At 49.4% G+C, this 19,639-nt stretch overlaps 1 long non-coding RNA gene across 1 annotated transcript; it reads left to right on the forward strand.

Moving 5' to 3' along the window:
* The first annotated feature begins 401 nt into the window (after positions 1-401).
* LOC145516601 (uncharacterized) lies at positions 402-16,367 on the forward strand. Its single transcript, XR_014061534.1, has 2 exons — positions 402-510; positions 13,487-16,367. It is a non-coding gene; the product is annotated as an uncharacterized LOC145516601 (long non-coding RNA).
* Positions 16,368-19,639: the final 3,272 nt, after the last annotated feature.

Genomic DNA, 19,639 nt, shown 5'->3' on the forward strand with positions numbered 1-19,639 from the left:
CCTACATGGCCTTGGGTTCTTGTTGTCTATGTGGGGGACAGACACACTGTGGGAGGGTCCCCAGGGCACCGGGACTCCAGACGCTCGTCAGGGAGGGTGTATCTGGGACAAAGGCGGGCTGGAGGCTCAGTCCAGGACCAAGTGGGTGACATCCGTACACGAGGCTCCCCTGTGGGGTGGCCGCGCGAGCTGTTCTCTAGACAGTCCGGCTCAGCCCTGTCCTGGCACCGCTCACAGGAGACCCTGTCTGGATGGAGATCACGTCATCCCCGGGGGCCAGATGCATCCTTTGGGAGCACCCTGGAGGGCGGCACAGACCACAGAGGGCAGAGCACTGCAGGTTGCCCTTGCTGGGTGATGGTCTCCCAGGTGACAGCCTCCATGGCAACCCAGCGGCCTGTGGCAGGGGGCGGGGCATCCATGCAGGCTGACGTGATCAGAGCAAATGGAGACCCCCCCAAGTCTCCGTCAGGAGCAGAGCAGACCTCAGGTGCTCTGTCTTGGGGTCAGGTAAGGTCCTCTCCCCCAACTCCACCTCCAGGAGAAAAGCCAGGAAGGGAAGAGACGCTGCCCGGAGGCATGAAGCCAGTGGTTTTGGCGGGGGAGGCGATTCACCAGGACAAAAGTGGCCCTGGGTGTCTCTTTAAGTCGCCCTGGCCCCCAGGGCCCTTGGGGCTCAGGAGACATCTGGCCCCTCCCCCAGCAACAGAAAGGCACTTGCGCTTTACAGTCATAATTCTCTTTTATCAGGTGGAAATAAGGTTGATTGGCAAAATTGTGTTAGTTTCAGGTGCACAGCAAAATGGTTCAGTTATACATATATACATATGTTGTTGTTGTTCAGTCACTAAGGCTTGTGTGACTTTTTGTGACTCCATGACCCCATGGACTGCAGCACACCAGGCTTGCTTGTCCTTCACCATCTCCCAGAGCTTGCTCAAACTCACGTCCATAGAGTTGGTGATGCCGTCCAACCATCTCATCCTCTGATGCCCTCTTCTCCTCCTGCCTTCAATCTTTCCCAGCATCAGAGTCTTTTCCAATGAGTTACATTCTTTTCCATTACAGGTTATTACAAAATACCAAATGTAGTTCCCTGTGCCATACAGTAGGTCCTTGTTGTTCATCCATTTTACATATAGTAAAGTGTATGTCTTAGTCCCAAACTCTTAATTTATCCCCCCTTCCTTTTTGGTAACTATAATTTTCTTTTCTATGAGTCTGTTTCTGCTTTGTAAATATGTTCATTTGTGTCATTTTCTAGATTCCACATATGAATAATACCATATGGTGTTTGCCTTTCTCTGTCCGACTTATTTCTCTTAGTATGATAATCTCTATCCATCTATGTTGCTGCAAATTGCATTTTTCATCATTGTTATGGCTGAGTAGTATTCCAGTGTATATATGTACCCCATCTTCTTTATACATTCCTCTGTCAATGGACATTTAGTTTGTTTCCAAGTCTTCAGTTCAGTAGCTCAGTCGTGTCTGACTCTTTGCAACCCCATGGACTGCAGCACACCAGGCTTCCCCGTCCATCACCAATTCCCAGAGCCTACTCAAACTCATGTCCAGGTCTTGGTGATTGTAAGTCTTGGCTATTGTAAATAGTGGTGCTAGGAACACAGTGGTGCACATATCTTTTTGCGTCATGGTTTTGTCTGGATATACACCCAGGAGTGAGATTACTGGATCGTGTGTGTGTGTGTGCAAAAGTCGCTCAGTCGTGTCCGACTTTTTGCGACCCCGTGGACTATACAGTCCAAGGAATTCTCCCATGTGGCAGCTCCACTGTTAGCTTTTTAAGGCACCTCCTTCACGTCTCCATCAACCCACATTCCACCTCAGCTCCTACAGTCACTCTCACCAGGGTTAGCATCTCATGCACGGATGCTGGTCGGTACTTCCTTCCCAGGCTCTGTATTTCGCTGGACCCTTGGTATGTGTTACTTCATTCACCCTCCCAGGGACCCCAGGAGATCCTGCCATTGAGCCCTTTGCACGGATAAGAAGACTGAGGCCCTGAGAGGGAGCTGTCGACGGCCTGTCTCACGTTCACAGGACTCACCAGAGGGCAGAGCGGGTTCTCTCGGCCTGGTCCAGCCCTCTCCCGGTTTCCGCCTCCTGGGCTCCCTGTTCTATCCGTCCTCTCCCTCAGTGGGGGTCCAGGAAGGGCTGAGAGCCCCGGACACTGGGTGCCCCCGCTGGGGGGGCAGGTGGACGCCAGCTGTCCCTCAGTGGCCCTGTATGGCCTCCTCCAAGACAGCGTCCACCCTATCTGCCAGAGGCCTGGGCTCAGCTGACGAGGCAGGAAGGGGCGTGTCTCAAACTTGCTTCTCTGCTGCCCACGGGCAGTCTGCAGGCCTGGTTCTGCAATGAGGACCCTCGTCCTGACGTCCTTCAGCCATAGACACAGTTCTGAGAGGACCGGGCTGCTAACTCCCCAGAGGGCTGGCTTGCAGAGGTCGTGGCCTCTGTCCGGAGCTGGGTAAGAGTGATGGATACACCTGAGGCTTTAGCTGACGGGGTCTGCTACCAGCCTAGCCAGATGCCACTTCACCAGACGCCTCACACCACTTACCAGCCCGTCTGCTTAGTTCAGTGAAGCTGAAGAAGGACAAGCCAGTCGTCACAGAACCGAGGACTCTCAGGGCCCAGGGGGTCTCCTCCCACTCTAGGACCTTTCTATGTGTCACCGTAAATGAGGGTCTGGGGGTGTGTGGACGTTGGCATAAAAGCGGTTTCCCTCCCGAGAACACCCAGGACCAAGGATGCTGAAGGCGGATCCTGAGGGGGCCGGCCTTTGCCCCCATCAAAATGTCCAGAATTATGGATTCCAAAGAAAATGATTTCAAAAAAATGCTGTCCATCTGGAAGGTCTTAACTCCACTGGAACACTTTTGAGAGCTGATCATGAAAAAGTAAAGGTACCTTTAAAAGGTTAGCCTTCTTGAAAGAACCTTTAGGGAAACCAAATGCCATCCCCCTGAGCTGAGCGGCGAGGACATTCCTCAGGACAGGGGACACTCAGGGCCCTTGGCCTAGCAGAGGGGGCCTGGGGCCCACCATGCTCCTCTGCCGGCTCATTCATCACAGCCTGTTACTGTAATTTTAATGAATGTTTATCTCATTTTCCTCATGTAATCCAATTACTTTTGTTTTCTTAGCCGGCATCCAGAATCTCTCAGTTTCCAGAATGCTGCCAGTCCATCCACTTTGGATAGGAACAATTCAATTCATTATCATTAAGTGTCGACTCTTGGTATCACTTTGGGGGAAATCAGCGAAAGTGGAGCCGCTCTGCCCAGCCCCCATGCCCAGCAGGGCAGGGGGTGATCTGGGCACCTGAGCCACCCAGAGCCACCGTCCTCAGGGCCCCTAATGACATTCCAAGCTGCCAGCTCATTAACACCCCCGCGGTCTGGCAGCCCTGCTTGGAGGGGGAGAAACTGAACGTTGAGTGTGAAGGCTGTGAGAACGTGCAGAGTTGCGGGGGGCATAGACCGTCTATTACCAGGGCTGCCAGGCGTGGCCAGAGGGTCTGATGGGGAGGAATGGGTCCTGTGCACTTGGACATGTGTGTGTGTATGTGAGTGTGTGCACACAGGTACAGGCACATGTGTGTATGCACACCTGCCTTATAACAGAAAAGTCTGTTCTGATTCTGATAAGCCTGGCCTGCTCTGTAACATCCTGTGGGTTCTGTTCCCCTGATGAGCCCTGGCTAATTCAAGGGGACAGAAAATGCCACAGCAGTGAAATGGCTGCTCACATAGAGAAGAACTGGAGAAGCAAGGAGCTCGGGCCAGGAATCCACAGGTCAGGAGGGGAGATTAGAGAAGTTCAGCTCCTGGGAGAACTGGTGTCCTGTGGGAGACCAGAGAACTTGTTGTTCAGTCGCCCAGTCATGCCCAACTCTTTGCAACCCCATGAATTGCAGCACCCCAGGCCTCCCTGTCTTTCACCATCTCCCGGAGTTTGCCCAAGTTCATGTTCATTGCACCTGTGATGCCATCTCACCCAACCATCTCATCCTCTGACGCCCTTTTCTTCTGCCCTCAGTCCCCTCCTCAGGGACTTCTTCAGTGAACTGTCTATCCCCTTCAAATGACCAAAATACCGGAGCTTCAGCTTCAGCATCAGTCTTTCCAATGAGTATTCAGGGTTGATCTCCCTCAAGATTGACTGGTTAGATCTCCTTGCTGTCCAAAGGAATTTCAGGAGTCTCCTCCAGCACCACAGTTCGAAGGCATTAATTCTTTGGCCCTCTTCCTTCTTTATGGTCCGGCTTTCACAACCGAATGTGACCACTGGGAAGACCATAGCCTTGACTATGAGGACCTTTCTCGGCAGAGCAACGTATCTGCTTTCCAACACACTGTCTTGGTGTGTCATCACTTTCCTGCCAAGAAGCAATCGTCTTCTGATTTCATGGCTGCAGTCACCATCGGCAGCGATTTGGGAGTCAAGAAGATGAAATCGGTCTCTCCTTCCACATTTTTCATTTTTCATGCAGTAATGGGACCAGATGCCATGATCTTAGTTTTTTTTTTTTTTTTTTAATATTTAGTCTTAAGCTGGCTCTTTCACTCTCTTACCAGAGAATTAGGAAGCAACAGATGGATGTCAGGTGCGTGGGTTTGTGACAGGTCACAGACAAAGCCAGGTTGACTGAAGTTGTCAGGGTGGCTTGAAGGGGGTGAGGTCATCTGGGTTTGGTGGTACACTGGCTTCTAAACTACATCATTGCATTTAAACTTGACCCTGAGGATGAAGGTGGCCTTGATATGGGAAGGGCCTGATCAGTTCCACCATTTGCAGCAATTGATCTGCATGGATAAAGCCCTTGTCACAACCCAGGTGGGAGGTCTGAGTCACCGCCTTTACCCAGAGGTCTCTGTAGAAAAGGCTGATGCTGGAGGAGGCAGGGTTAGAGCAGCGTGGGGTGGACGCTGAGCTGAGCGTGACTGGCTCTGACCAAAGAGACAAATGGCTCAAAACAACACCCACTCACCATCTGCTCACTTCTGTAGGTCCTATGTACAACCATGGGTAGCCTCACACTCTAGTCCAGGACCACCAGGCTACATCTCAGATGCTGACCGAGGATGCAGCCTCATCAGAGACTCAGCTGGAGAAGGACGTGCCCCCAGCTCAGTCGCACTGTCAGTAGACCCAGCTCCCTGTACTTGCGGCACTGAAGCCTCTGTCAGCTTGCCAGCGCTCAACTGGGACCCTCTCTCTTGGCCCCAGGAGACCACCGTGTTTCTGCCCCTCTCTCTGCCACAGGGACCCCCTGCTGCCCCATCTGCTAAGACAGAGCCTTGTATAACGTGACCCGACTGTGGGAGTGGCTCTCCCCACGCTGTTACACTCGGTTGGCCAGAAGCCAGTCTAGGTTTGCGCCCACACTCCAGAGAGTGTGTCTGCCACAAAGTTGTTAAGGACGCAGTGTCAAGGCTGGACTCTCACAGACCTGGGAGCACTGGGGCGGATTTCAGCTCCCTCTCAGGTCAACCTCTCTGTCTGAGACTCAAAGGAGGTGCCCCTGGAAGGTGTGTTTTCCGGCAGGAGCCCTGGGCCTCTCCCTGGCTCTGCCCCGACCCACCTGGTGAGCAGAGACCAGCTCTCAGGGCGAAAACTGAGGCTCAGCTCACCGGCAACAGCCCCAGGGACCTTATAATCTGTCATACCAACAAAACAGTTTCAGCAGTAATTCCAGGACAACAAGTACAAGCTGGAGCCCTCCTGATCAGACGAGGATGAATGCCAACCCTGGTGATATCCACCCGTCAGTGTGGCTCCTACAAGCCGAGGAGCTTCAGGAAATCTGGGATGTGTCTCCACAGTCTATCACAGCCTGGACGGCCAGACTCAGGTTCAAGGCCCAGGGCCAGTTCATACTTTCATACAACGTGAATAAACAATAGTCTCCTCACTGTAAGCAAGAATAATTAAACTTCTTTATTACATTTTTGAGGGGATGAGATGTAAAAAATTCTTAGCAAATAATTTAGAATGTAGAAGGCACTGATGAATGGTGGACGTCATTACTGGGATTTTAAAATGAGACATGATTTGTGTATCACATAGTGTTGTGATTGTGAGAGTCAGGCACACGTAAAGCCACCAGCTTGTGTGTGTGCGTGGTAAATCGCTTCAGTCACGTCTGACTCTTTGCTATCCCATGAACTGTAGCCCACCAGGCTCCTCTGACCATGGAATTCTCCAGGCAAGAATATTGAAGTAAGTAGCCACCCCCTTCTCCAAGGGATCTTCCCGACCCAGGGATCGAACCCGCCTCCTGCACGGAAGGCAGATTCTCTAGCATCTGAGCCACCAGGGAAGCCCAGCACAGTGTATACAAACCTGCAGTTCCCACCATAAAGAAGAGGTGTACATCAACTGGTTGTGCACCTCAGTGCTTCTCCTGTAAGTCCCTCCCTGGGGCCCTGTAATTGCTTTAGCCAACCATTAACCCAGCCAGGAACTAACAGACAGTGTATTATTGTTTAAATAATGCATTTGCTTTGAATACACAATTACAGAGCTTGAATGCAGGATCATGAGAGCAATATAATTCAGCACAGATCTTCAGCAGGCGGGTTGGGCTTCTTCAGTTCAGCTCAGTTCAGACTCTCAGTAGTATCTGACTTTTGGCTACCCCATAGACTGCAGCACTCCCAGCTTCCCTGTCCATCACCAACTCCCGGAGTTTGCTCAAACTCATGCCCATCAAGTCGGTGATGCCATCCAACCATCTCATCCTCTGTCATCCCCTTTTCCTCCCACCTTCAATTTTGCCCAGCATCAGCGTCTTTTCCAATGAGTCAGTTCTTTGCATCAGGTGGCCAAAGTATTGGAGCTTCAGCTTCAGCATCAGTCCTTCCAATGAATATTCAGGGTTGATTTCCTTTAGGATGGACTGGTTGGATCTCCTTGCTGTCCAAGGGACTCTCAAGAAAAGTCTTCTCCAACACCACAGTTCAAAAGCATCAATTCTTTGGCACTCAGCTTTCTTTATAGTCCAACTCTCACATCCATACATGACTGCTGGAAAAACCATAGCTTTGACTAGATGGACCTTTGTTGGTAAAGTAATGTCTCTGCTTTTTAATATGCTGTCTAGGTTGGTCATAGCTTTTCTTTCAAGGAGCAAGCATCTTTTAATTTCATGGCTGCAGTCACCATCTGCAGTGATTTTGGAGCCCAAGAAAATAAAGTCTGTCACTGTTGCCATTGTTTCCCCATCTATTTCCGATGAAGTAATGGGACCCCATGCCATGACCTCAGTTTTCTGAATGGTGAGTTTCTTAAGGAGTGTCTTCAATGTTCAGGCAGCATAAAGTCCCTGAGCCTCCAGGAGGTGGGGTCTGAGGACCTGCAGGAGGAGAAGCTCTGTCTCCCCTGCCCCACCCCACCCTACCCCAGCCCCCATCCAAGTGGCCGCTGGTCAGAGGATGGAGCTGGAGGAAGAGGAACAGGGAGGGTCATGTGGGAGAGGGCGGGGGGCTCAGGTCAGCTCAGCAAGGTTACAGGAGTCCTGCCCTGGGCTCCCAGAGTGTCCAGAGTGAGGGTTTCAGATAGCTTAGAACAGAAGGCCAGCTGACTCACACCGGGGCAGAGGTTCACCCAGAGCTGCGGGTCACTGCCATCCTGACCCTCCTGAACGAGGAGGATGTTGGGTCACCTTCTGTGGGGGAATCCCTCCCTTCCTTCCACGGGGATTCCCACCTCAACCTTGGCCATCTTGTAGGGCCCCCAGCGCAAGTCCTGGCCATGGGCCTGCCTGCCCCAGAAAAGCAGGACGTTGTTCTCCACGGACTTAGGTTGTTGAGGAACTGAGGTGCTGGAGGAAGGCGAGCGTCTCCTGTCTGAGGGTCACGGGCACCAGCCAGCTCGACGGTAAAGACCCAACGACTGTTGGGCTTGGAAGCTGGGAACAAAAGCCCCGCTTCCCTCGTCTCCCCACGTCGCTCTACGTGTGTGCGCTGACTTCAGTCCCCAAACTGCCCCGCGGTCTGAAAATAATGGGAAGAAAGTAACTGGCAGCTGTCCTAGCAGTGGGGGACAAGCACGCGCACTGTGTGCCTGGCAGGGGGTCTGCCTGGTGGTCTTGGAAGGGAAAATTAACCCCAAAGTAATTTTGAACATTTAAATAAGTATTTTTAGCTTCTCAAAAGTTGCTGCCTCACCCTATGTTAGAGGCAGCGTTCCTGTCTTAGCCTGGCACTTAGCCTTGTGCACAAAATCGTCCAGCTGAGGTCTGAGGAATCACGCAGACGCTCTGAGGGTCACCTGTGCAGAGGGCTCCAGAGAGAGCTCACAGGAAAGCGTTCAGACCACAGGGGCTTACAGTCTGTGCCTTTGTCATCTTCTCCTATTTATGTCCAGTTTCAGAGCTGGAAGATGATGCAAAATCTGTAAAGGGATTGTTACACTGAATGTCAATGACTGTATCACCAGTGATATAAGGACAGACAGAGGGGGGTGTGTGTGCATGTATGTGTGTGTTTACTTGATATGGAACCCAGAAGGGATGATCATTTCCCTCAGGGTTGTCCAGCCCAATGACAGAGCTTGAATCTCCATTCAAGGCCCATGTTCTAATCTTCTTCCTGAATGAGGAAGGGTGAATGGCATATCAGAGTTTATTGGAGTTCTCCAGAGGAACAGAACCAATAGGATGGATAGATGGATAGACTGATCGATTCACTGTTAGATTGATAATAGTTAATAGGTACATAGATAGATAGAACATGGATAGGTAGGTAGATAGATAAATTGTTCAGTCACTCAGTTGTGTCTGACTCTGCGACTGTATGACCTGCAGCACACCAGGCCTCCCTGTCCATCACCAACTCCCAGAGTTTACCCAAACTCATGTCCATTGAGTCACGGACACTACCTGACCAGCTGCCCCTCTGCCCCGCCCTCTCCTCCTGCCCTCAATCTTTCCCAGCATCAGGGTCTTTTCCAATGAGTCAGCTCTTTGAATCAGGTGGCCAAAGTATTGGAGTTTCAGTGTCAACATCAGTCCTTCCAATGAATAATTAGGGTTGATTTCCTTTAGGATGGACTGGTTGGATCTCCTTGCAGTCCAAGGGACTCTCAAGAGTCTTCTCCAGCAACACAGTTTGTAAGCATCAGTTCTTTGGGGCTTAGTCTTCTTTATAGTCCAAATCTCACATCCATACATGACTATTGGAAAATCATAGCCTTGACTAGATGGACTTTTGTTGGCAAAGTAATGTCTCTGCTTTTTAATATGCTGTCTAGGTTGGTCATAGCTTTTCTTCCAAGGAGCAAGTATCTTTTAATTTCATGGCTGCAGTCACCATCTGCAGTGATTTTGGAGCCCAAGAAAATAAAATCTGTCACTGTTTCCCACATCTATTTACCATGAAGTGACAGATAAATAGGTGATAGATAATAGATGATAGACAATAGCTGGCTAACTAGCTACTAGAGAGAGATGGAGAAGCAACTCATGCAACAATGGAGGTGAGAGGGAGACCCAGGGCAGCCACTGGTGTAGCCCCGTCTGAGTCTGAAGGTCTGAGAACTAGCAGAGTCAACAGTGAAAATCCTAGTCCAAGTCCAGAGGGAGGAGAAGAGGGGTGTCCCAGCTCAAAGACAGGCAGGGAGAGACAGCACATTCCCCCGACCCAGCCTTTTCCTCCTATCCAGGCCTTCAGTGGACTGACTGGAAGCCGCCCACCCACACTGGGGAGGTCCAGCTGTGTCCTCGGTCCACTGATCCAAAGGCTAATCTCGTGGGAAACACCTTCACCGACACACCCAGAATGACACTGAATCAAACACCTGGGCACCCGTGGCCCAGGTGACGCACAAAGCTAACCATCACACGAGCTGTACCCATGCAGAGATTCAGCATAAAGCATATGGGGTACATGCGCCCCAAACACTTAATGCACAGATGCAAAATGTTGGATGAGGGTCACACTGTGGTTTGTAGTTACAGGGATGAAGGCCTGAAATACTAATGGATCTGAGTGGCCTCCTCTTTCACATTAACCAGAGCAGTGATGTGTGTGGGTGTCTAACCAGGAGCCAGAAGGTGCTTCTGAAGGAGAGAAAATGTGTCAGGAGCAGAGACTGGAAGCCTGGCTTCTCCCTGAACATCAACGCTCAGCTGGCACTAGAGACAGTCTTGAGCCAGGCAGGCCTGTCTCGCTTCGTCCCCGTCTCTGTCCTTTGCCCACACTCGACCGCCTTGGTTGCAGGGCTTCATCCTTTTCTTCCCGGCTCATTGTTTTGTCTCTTGTGTTGGAAATATTTCCTAATTATAACTCCAGAAGATTATTTTTCAAAACAATTGCAAAACCACCTGTGTCGTATTTAGTATTTTGAATGTCATGCATGTTAGGGACCCCCTGACCGCTTTTGCATGCACTCCAGTGTTCTTGCCTGGAGAATCCCATGGGCAAAGGGGCCTGGTGTGCTCCAGTCCGTGGCATCGCAGAGTCAGATACGACTGAGCGGCTAATACAACCACTTTCCTAACCCGGTTGTGAAGCCATCCACCCTCCCTCCTGGTTTTGAGAACCACCTCTGTTGACTGCCAGACATCCACACAGCTTTGGATGTGTTTCCAGTCTTTTTCCTGTTCTGTTGTCTATTACTGAATCAATATTATGGTATATTACCATGGACTTCCCAGGTGGCGCTAGTGGTAAAGAATTCACCTGCCAGTGCAGGAGACATAACAGATGTGGGTTCGATCCCTGGGTTGGGAAGATGCCCTGAAGAAGGGCATGGCAATCCACTGCAGTATTCCCCCCTGGAGAATCCCGTGGAGAGAAGAGCCTGGCGGGCTACAGTCCATGGGGTTGCAAAGAGTCGGACATGACTGAGCCACTAACAGACATATACCATGGGGATTAGTTCCATTGTCTGTCATAACCAAGTACCACAAATCAAGCAACTTAAAGCAATAGAAATTTATTGTCTGAGCCCCCAAGGCCAAAAGTCCAGGTCCAGGGCTTTGCAGAGCCACGCTGCCTCTGAAGGTTTTTTCCCGTCTCTTCCAGCTTCTGGTGGTGACTGGAAGCCCTGGGTGTCCCTTGGCTGAGGGAGCCTCGCGCCAACCTCAGCCTTCACTTTCCCTGGCGCTCCCCTCTGCGTGTGTGTGGGTGTGTGTGGGTGTGTGTGGGTGTGTGTGGGTGTGTCTCTTCCCCTCTTACGAGGTCAGCAGTCACGCTGGGTTTAGAACCCACACTATTCCAATGTGGTCCCATTTCAGTAATTACCTCCCTGAAGACCCTGCATCACAGGTGTTGGGGGTTAGGGCATGAACGTGTCTTTTTGGAGAATACAAATCACAACACAATGATTTTATAGTAAGTTTTTGGAGTTAACAGGGCAATCTCATTTTTCTCCTACAGCAAGTTTTCATTCATCCTCAAGCTCCTTGAGAAACCAAGAATTTTTACTGTCAATGCATTAAATATATAGAACAACTTAGGGGGAAAATAGATCTTTAAATCTACAAATATATCTTCCCTTTAGACTTTCTTTAATAAGTAAATTTATCTATAATAAATCTGTGTCATTTTCTCTAAAAATTATCTACATTATCTTTTATACACTATTGTGTATTTTCTAAATTACATCTTTTTTTTTCTGATGTATTAAGATAAATTTTTGTATATTGAGTTTATATGTAGAAAATACACTAATTTCTGTTATTGAGCTAACAGTTTGTACATTACTCTGGGTTTTCTGACTAGAAAAATTTATGAAAAAAAAGAACATTGTAGCCTCTCCTATCACAGTTCAATACTTCTCCTGCTTTATTTTGGTGGCTAGGACTTCCCGTAGAATATAGAAACAAAAGCTTACTGGTAAATGTTTTTGTCTTGTTTCTAATTTAAGGAGATGGTTCTAAAGATTCACCTCCTCCATGATATTTGCCGTAGGCTTCCTGGTAGACATTCTTTCAAGTTAAGAGAGTTTTCTCCTGCTCTTAATTCAAAAGAGTTTTTTGTTTTTTTTTAATAAGAAATCATGGTAGTAAGTTGTATCAAATGCTTTTTGCACACCTATTGTCACAGATATATTCTCTTTTCTCATCAAATTAGTTAATATGGCAAATTTGTTTGATGCATTCCCTAATGCTAAATCATCTTACATTTCTGGGATAAGCTCAGCTTGCTCAAAATGTACTCATTACTTCTTAAATTAATTTTTTTGTTGCATTCAGTTTGTTGATTTTGTTTGGTATTTTGTGTTTTCAATACAGTAGTGAGATTGGCCCATGATTTCTATTGTTATGATGGCCTCATCTTACTAATACTTGTGCAGCAGATATTGCATTTTTGATATTTCACTCAGAGTCACTTATTTTACAATGACTTTACTCTTGAATGTGGTCTTCCTTCATGAATACAAAGTTCTGGATTGGCAGCATGTTAAGCAAACCATCTCTTTCCCTTGGCTATTTTTAGAAATCTGACGTTTGTCTACAAGTTTCAGCAATTTTACTAGAACACGTCTAGGGTTAGAATTCTTTTGTTTGTTTTGTTTTTCTAGTTTGGAAGTTGTGAGCCTAAATCGGAAAGTAGGTATTTTATCAAATCTGGAAAATGCACTGCCATTTTATTTATTTATTTATTTATTTTTGCATTCTGTTTTCTCCTATTTTCTGTCTTTTCACCTCCTGGGAACCTGAGTAGACTGATTAGGGCTGTTTAACAACCTCCATACTTTTAAAATTATTTCTGTTTGGTTTCTATTACTTTCTGTCTTACATTCAGGATAATTTCTTCAGAGCTATCGTCCAATTATCTAGTCACCCTTTAGCTGTCTCTAGTTCTGTGAGCATTCACTGAGGGTTTGTTTGTTTTATTTTCATTGTTAGCATTTTTCATTCTTGTACTTCTTTTTGGTACTATGCCAAACATGATATTTTCTATAGTCTTTTCTTCCTTTTAAAAATTTTAGACATACCTACTTTGTGTTATGTACATGAATATTCAAACATCTGAAATCTTTTACTATTTTTTCCCTGCCTATTTTTGTGTTCATGTTGATTTTGTATGTAGGTTTCCTACATTTTTAAAGTGTAAACTTATATTGGGATATCTCAGTGTAGAGAATTCAGAGGGGTTTGGGTGATGATATTTCTTCTAGAGAGATATTCATTTGCTTCTATCACTTGTCTAGGTTGATATCAGCCTAGGCTCTCTTTAATTTAGTTTATTGGTTGGAATTTCTTATGCATTACAGATAATCCAAATTTGCCTTTAGAAAGGACAAAATGTGGATATATGTTTTTAATTTACATTGTTTTCCCTCCTAGAGATAAGACTCCATTTGAAAACAAGCAAATTTTATTTTTTCTTCAATGCCCTCCCTGTGGCAGAGACTAGTCTTTGTCTCTTATTTTTTCATCTTCCCTACTTGCAGAACTTTATTCTAGGCACATTTCCACATCTAACTAAGGGATACTCCTTTATAGGTACAGATGGTTGAGGCCCAATGAGACATAAGTAGGATTCCACCTAATGGAAATTCCTGGGATGCCTCTACATCCTTGACCAAAAAAGACAGACTCACTGGCAAGTTTTCTTGGGAGCACATGGATAAATAGCATTCAGGTCTCTCGTGGACTCTTCTCGACACCTCGCTGGCCCTGGGCTGAGGACCTCTAGAAGTGTGCTGCAAGGGACAAGTAAGCTTTCACCTGTTGGAGCTGCAGTAGCTTTGTTCTTTTGAAATGTAGTCAAAGGTGAGCTCTGAAGCCCCAGACTTCTGCAGACAGTGCAGCCTTCAACAGCAGACCTGGAGTCCTAATGTACTTCTCTCCTTGCTCAAACCAGACCTTGGTCGTTCAGGAAAATGGAGACAATAAAACCAAGTCTTCTGATTCTTGGAGTCAGCAAAGATCCTTAAGTCACCCTTGGCTCACTTCAGGCTTCACACCTGTGCATCAGCTTTGAGGTGTCCCCCCTGGGGGGTCAGCCGCTGTGTGCCTTTTCCTCCAGAAGGTGTGGATGGTAGTAGCACCTGCCTAATTATACGGGGTGGGGTTCAGTGAGTCCCCGGGAGGAGCTTAGAAAGGTTCCCGACACACAGGGGACTCTTATCTGTTAACTGTGGTTGTGAGATCACACAGATTGTGAACATGGACTTGGAGTCATAGCCTCCTTCTTGTCTGCTGACCATGGTCCTTACTGACTAGGACACTTGCTGTCTCTGTGGCTGGCGCAGAGTGGGAGGACAATTCGGACTGAAAAACCAGCTTGATGGGAGGAACATGAGCGTGACCGTGCAGGGCTGGGGAAGATGGTGCCGGGAGGAAAAGAAGATGAGGGAACAGAGACAAAAGACAGAGGAGATGAGACAACTGGGATGAATGTTTTCAGTAAAATATTCCAGAATTAACTCAATGTGAAGAATACCTACATTTACACTCCTTAACAAGCGACAGAGCAGTGCCATTCGGGAAGGAATTACTGACGTGCTATCTGCAAATTTTAAAAATTCAGTGAGGACTGTGAACAATTCTTGAAAATTCAGATCAAAAAATAATACCTAGAAAAACCATGTTTCGGGCATAGATCACTCATGTGGGTCATTTGCATTAAATTAACCGGGAGTATAATGATCCACTAGTCGCAAAGATGACCTCTCTTCCTCAAAGCTCTTCTCTGGGGCTGGACTGGGGGAAAAGGAATAAATATACGAAAACACTTCTTTGGGTGTTTGGAGAATTTGCAGGATAATGTCGGTAATGAGCTCTAAGCTTCTCAAAGAATAGCGCTTGCAAAATCACACAGGAAGGCTCATTATAACAGTGTCCTCAGGAGTAGCTGGACCAGGTGAGTGGTGCGCCTGTGTTAATGACCTTCCCGTGGTCGGCGGAGAGACAGACCCCCGTGGACACCACGCCAGCAGCCCGTCTGCCGCACAGAAGCCCCGGAAGGTCACCTGGCCCCTGAGTGAGCGCCGTGCTCTTTCCCGCCCAGCACCTGTGTCGGGGGCTTTGTGGGCAGGTGGCTCCGAAGGCTCCTTCCTTTGTGTGTTTAACAAACTCTTGGTGGCCTCCTCCTTCGTGGAAGGTGATGAATAAAACCACCCTTGCCTTCAGTTCCTTTATAGCATCTCAAGGTGACGCTCCCACTTAAACACAGATATGCACACAAACAAGCCGATGACAAAAACAGACTGCTACAACTTCTGTGACTTCTGCTGCTTTGTTCCAGGAAACGTGATGCTCTGTTCCCAGGAGCGGGCGTTTCCGTGGAGCCGTGTCCTTGAACAGTGTTCGCTGTGAGGCAAGAAGGTGACTGAAGGCTTCGCAATAAACACACAATTCAGCTACCTGACTGCGAACCCTGCCTCGGTTTCCCCATCTGTCAAGTGGGCCGGTGCTGCTGGTGGGTCTCATCCCTCCCTGTCCATTTCCCTCACGGACAGCGGGTGGGTTGTCAGGCAAGGGAGGCCAGACCATCTCGCGGGCCAACCTGACGCAGCCGCCCCTCCGTCCGCGAGCCGGGGGACCAGGGCTGTTCCCCGACACTCCAGCATCCTCTGTCAAATCTCACGGAACTTGGAGAGCCCCTCTCTCCACGCCCGTCCTGAAGGATTTGTGGAACGATCATGCGGATCATGACAAGGCGGCCAGACTGTACCCCGGGATTCAGCTGCCATTTCCCTTCGCTCCTGACATGCAGCTCAGGTCTCCAGAGATGATAGACGTAAAATATGCAGAAAGCCCAGAATAGCACACCTCTGCCAAACTTAAGGGGCTATGTGAAAAAAACCTCAGTGCCTTAACCTTTCTAGATGTGATTTTCTACATGAAGCACGTTTCCTTTAATGCAATACACCTGTGTAAAGCCACGTCTTTGCTTAAATACTGCACCATCTGATAGATTCAGGCAGTAGATAATGAACTTGAGTTGCTGGTTTTTCGTTTTTTTTTTTCTCTCTGTCTGCAAGCATCCTCCAAACCGCCCTCACAGAACGAGGCGGTCATTTAGTTGCTGCTCACTAATTAGCCGAGCTTCGGGGGAAAGGCTGGACATTACGTTAATTCCTCGTTCCCCAGGCTTTCTCCCTCAGTAATAATTAAAAACCAAGGGCCAGGGAGTTAAACCATTCTGCAGAGACCGTGGTCCATTGTTTCCCTGAAAATGTCAAGAGTGCATGAGGTGTGACTCTTCAAAGCACCTCTGGAAAGTTTGTAGGTCCAGAATGTGGCTTGGAGAATTTAAATGAGTTCTGTATTCAAATGACCAAGTAAGAGGAATTGATGTGAGTCGGGGGGCGGGGAGAGATGCATCAGTCTCAGTTGTCTTAAAAACCCTCATAAAAACTTCATGTGCATCACTAAACGAAGGAGACAAAACGAGTTTTCTTGATATTCAAGTGGGTAGTCATTTATTTTATCTAGAGCACAGTTTTATAGCTTTTAAAAATACCTTTATTGGAGGATAGTTGCTTTACAGTGTCACGTCAGGTTCTGCTGTACAATGAAGTGAAGCAGCTGTGCATGCACACGTAGCCCCTCTGTTTGGATCTCCGTCCACTCGGAGCGCCGAGCAGAGCTCCCTGTGCTGCACAGGAGGTTCTCTTCATGTATCTATTTCACACGCAGCAGAGTATACGTGTCAGTCTCAAAATTCACCCCACCCTCCCCTTCCCTTCTCGGTGTCCACACATCTGTTCTCTCCATCTCCATTTCTGCTTTTCAAACAGGTTCATCTGTACCATTTTTCTAGATTCCACATATATGCATTAATATATGATGTTTGTTTTTCTCTTTCTGACTTACTTCACTCTGTATGACAGTCTCTAGGTCCATCTGTGTCTCTGCAAATGGCACAGCTTTCATCTTTTTCATGGTTGAGTAATATTCCTTTGTATATACGTCCCACATTACATAACTTAATAAGTGCTGCAGATGGAAGATTATAAAATTATGCTTGATCTATATGACAAGCCAACAATTTTATCTTGTTGTGAGGATTTTTAAAATATTTTCCCAGCACAAATCTTAGCATTTCCTTCTTGGGAATAATCAAGTGGGAGAATGCTGTCTGCAGAACAAATTATACCTCATAGGTGGTTTTGAGGTCCCCAAGCTGCAGTCCTGAGCACACAGGCAGTCCAGGGTCTGGCCATGGGCAGCTGCTGTGCAGTTCATGGGAGTCCCAAGTGTATCCTTTAAATCAGACTGAAGCCTGCTCCCTACATCTGCCATGGTTACGTGAAAGTCTGGTTTCTCAAAATAACTCATCAGGAAGAGGGCGTGAAAGGAGCTGCGGGTTTAGCCTCAAGCTGAGCACAGGGAGTTCTGCGAGTTCCGGACACAGAGCAGAGCTTGAGGGGGTGGCCGAGGGGACGGGTCCTCACGCGGTTCCCGAAGGCGAGCAGGATTCCGGGGAGTGTCCGGCGGCCAGACTTCTCGGGAAGGAGCTCACACTCGGTGCCCTTTTCACCCCATAGGTTTGAGTGTTGAAAACAGAATCTGGGCAAAATCGGAGTTGGCTGCACCTGCCTTTGCTCCTTTTTAAAGCGGTCTCTGGGTCACACCGCCGAGGCCGGAGCCCTGCACGCCCTTTGAAGAGGCTGAGAAAGGACATCAGGCCAGGCAGCCAGCGGTCTCTGTGCCGTGGGGCTGACCGTTCAGTGGTTACACAGTGGTCAGGCAGAGCACCGCACGGACGGCGAGCTGGCCCTGCACCTGTAACGTGAAGCAACTGCACTGATCAAAGCGTGGGGTGCCTTCACCTGGCAAGCCCTGGCTCAGGCCCCCTCTCGTTAAGCCCAGGTCCCGTCGCAGCCAGGCCCAGCCTGCAGAACTAACGACGCACTCACAGTCAGGTAGCGCTCGGCCCAGAGCCTGGCAGCACAGCCTGATGGCGCCCATTGGTTTTTTTATTAGCGGCCCTCGTGGCAAGCTGGGGCCGCGGCTGGCATTTGACGTGCAGACGGGGAGGGTCCGCAGGCACTGCACCGCCACTTCAAAGCCGCAGCCCACCGGCTCACTTTACACCTGAGCCAATTAGCCCAGAGATCAGAGAGTCAGGAGGGAGGCGGCCCCGGCCTGTGCGCTGGCAAAGACACTTGATCCAAGGTAAGGTGATACGGCGGGAACAATCGCGGATAAACCGAGGAGGCGAGGGAGCGGCCGAGGCAGGAGGAATGGGGAGAAAGGGACCCCGGCAGGCCCGGCCACTCGCTGGGGGCTTTGCCAGGCTTTTGCTGGCAACAAAGAGGCTAATTGAAATGAAACAGTCTGCAGTCTGTGTGTTGGCACATCAAGTATGCTCTAAGATATGCTGATTCTTGCTCCTCCTGAATTATTGAACAACCCACTTCCAGAAATAAGGCAGGTGAGCCAGAGAGAGCGTGGGGCGGGTGGGGGCGGCGTCAGAAGCAACCCGGCTCTCCGCTCAGGGTTCTGTTGGCTTCTGCTTCTTTTCAAAGGGGCAGAAGACAGGCCACTATGGAACGGAGGAAGTAAGTGTTTTCTCTGCCCTCCGGAGCCCCCGTCGGTTCTGAAACTGCAAACGGACCCAACACCCTCGAGCAGAATGGGGAGCGTGGCCGGGTTCCGGTTTGCAGGTGGTCCCCAGGCCGTCTGCATGGAGGGCCCGTCTCGGGAGGGTCCTCCCAGCGGGCCAAGGGGGAGGTCTGTTGGAGGCAGGGTGAAGCAGCGTCCTCACTGAACTTGTTCTGAGCAGCGTCCGGGGATGCAGCCGCCATCTCTGAGGGGGAAGACGCAGGACAGGGAGGGCGGGGCCTGGGGTGGCCTTGCGTGTGGTGGGAAGGACACGCTGGGGACGCTTCCCATGGACGCCGTGGAAGAAGCACAGCAGAAAAACAGGTGCAGCTGTGTGCACGCGGGGCCATGTGTGTGTGCAGATGCGTGTGCCCCTGCGCCCACGTGTGTGACGACGGTGCTGGGCACCTGGTGGAGGAACGACAGAGGGATACGAGCAGGCCGGGACGTGGGACCCAAATGCCAGCCGGGCGGTTCACTCGTTTAAAGCCCAGAATTGAACCTTGTTGAATTCACAAGCAATGTAAGGTGTGCTTCCAATTTCTGCAGGAAGTGGGGATTGCAGTCTTCCTGCATTTTGAGATATAAAGCAACACCTCCGGCATTTCTTTCCTCCACATCTCCGGGAGAGAGACGGGGCTCTAATTTAAGCGCCACCTGGACGGCTGCTTGGAATTTAGCCAAGACCCGCAGCCTTATTTTCAGTGAAGAGAGTGAGCTGATGACCATGGCTGACAGAGGACAGGGGTGCTAACCCGGAAGTCCTCCCCCACACACACCACCCACTGCACGGAGAACCCAGCCCCAAGGCCCCCACGACCCACATGGGGGCAGGCATGTCAGGACCGGCCCCTGGAGTGGCCCTCCGACAGGTGCCTGATAACAGACAGGGAGCAACATGACCCGAACTTCAGGTTATATCTCCGGCCGAGGAGAATGTTGGGAGTTCTACGCATCCTTCCCGAATCTGAGTGTGGTACCGTGTCAGGATCTGCATGAGGGGAAAGTGGTGCTGGGAGCCAGCCCCACTCCATTCTCTGTCCCTCTGTCCAGGACACGTACCGCCCTAGAGGGGTCTCCGTGCTGTGCGCACTCAGT

Source organism: Giraffa tippelskirchi, chromosome 8 (genome assembly GCF_054371585.1).
Source record: "Giraffa tippelskirchi isolate mGirTip1 chromosome 8, T2T-mGirTip1v1.2.pri, whole genome shotgun sequence".
Lineage (NCBI taxonomy): Eukaryota > Metazoa > Chordata > Mammalia > Artiodactyla > Giraffidae > Giraffa > Giraffa tippelskirchi.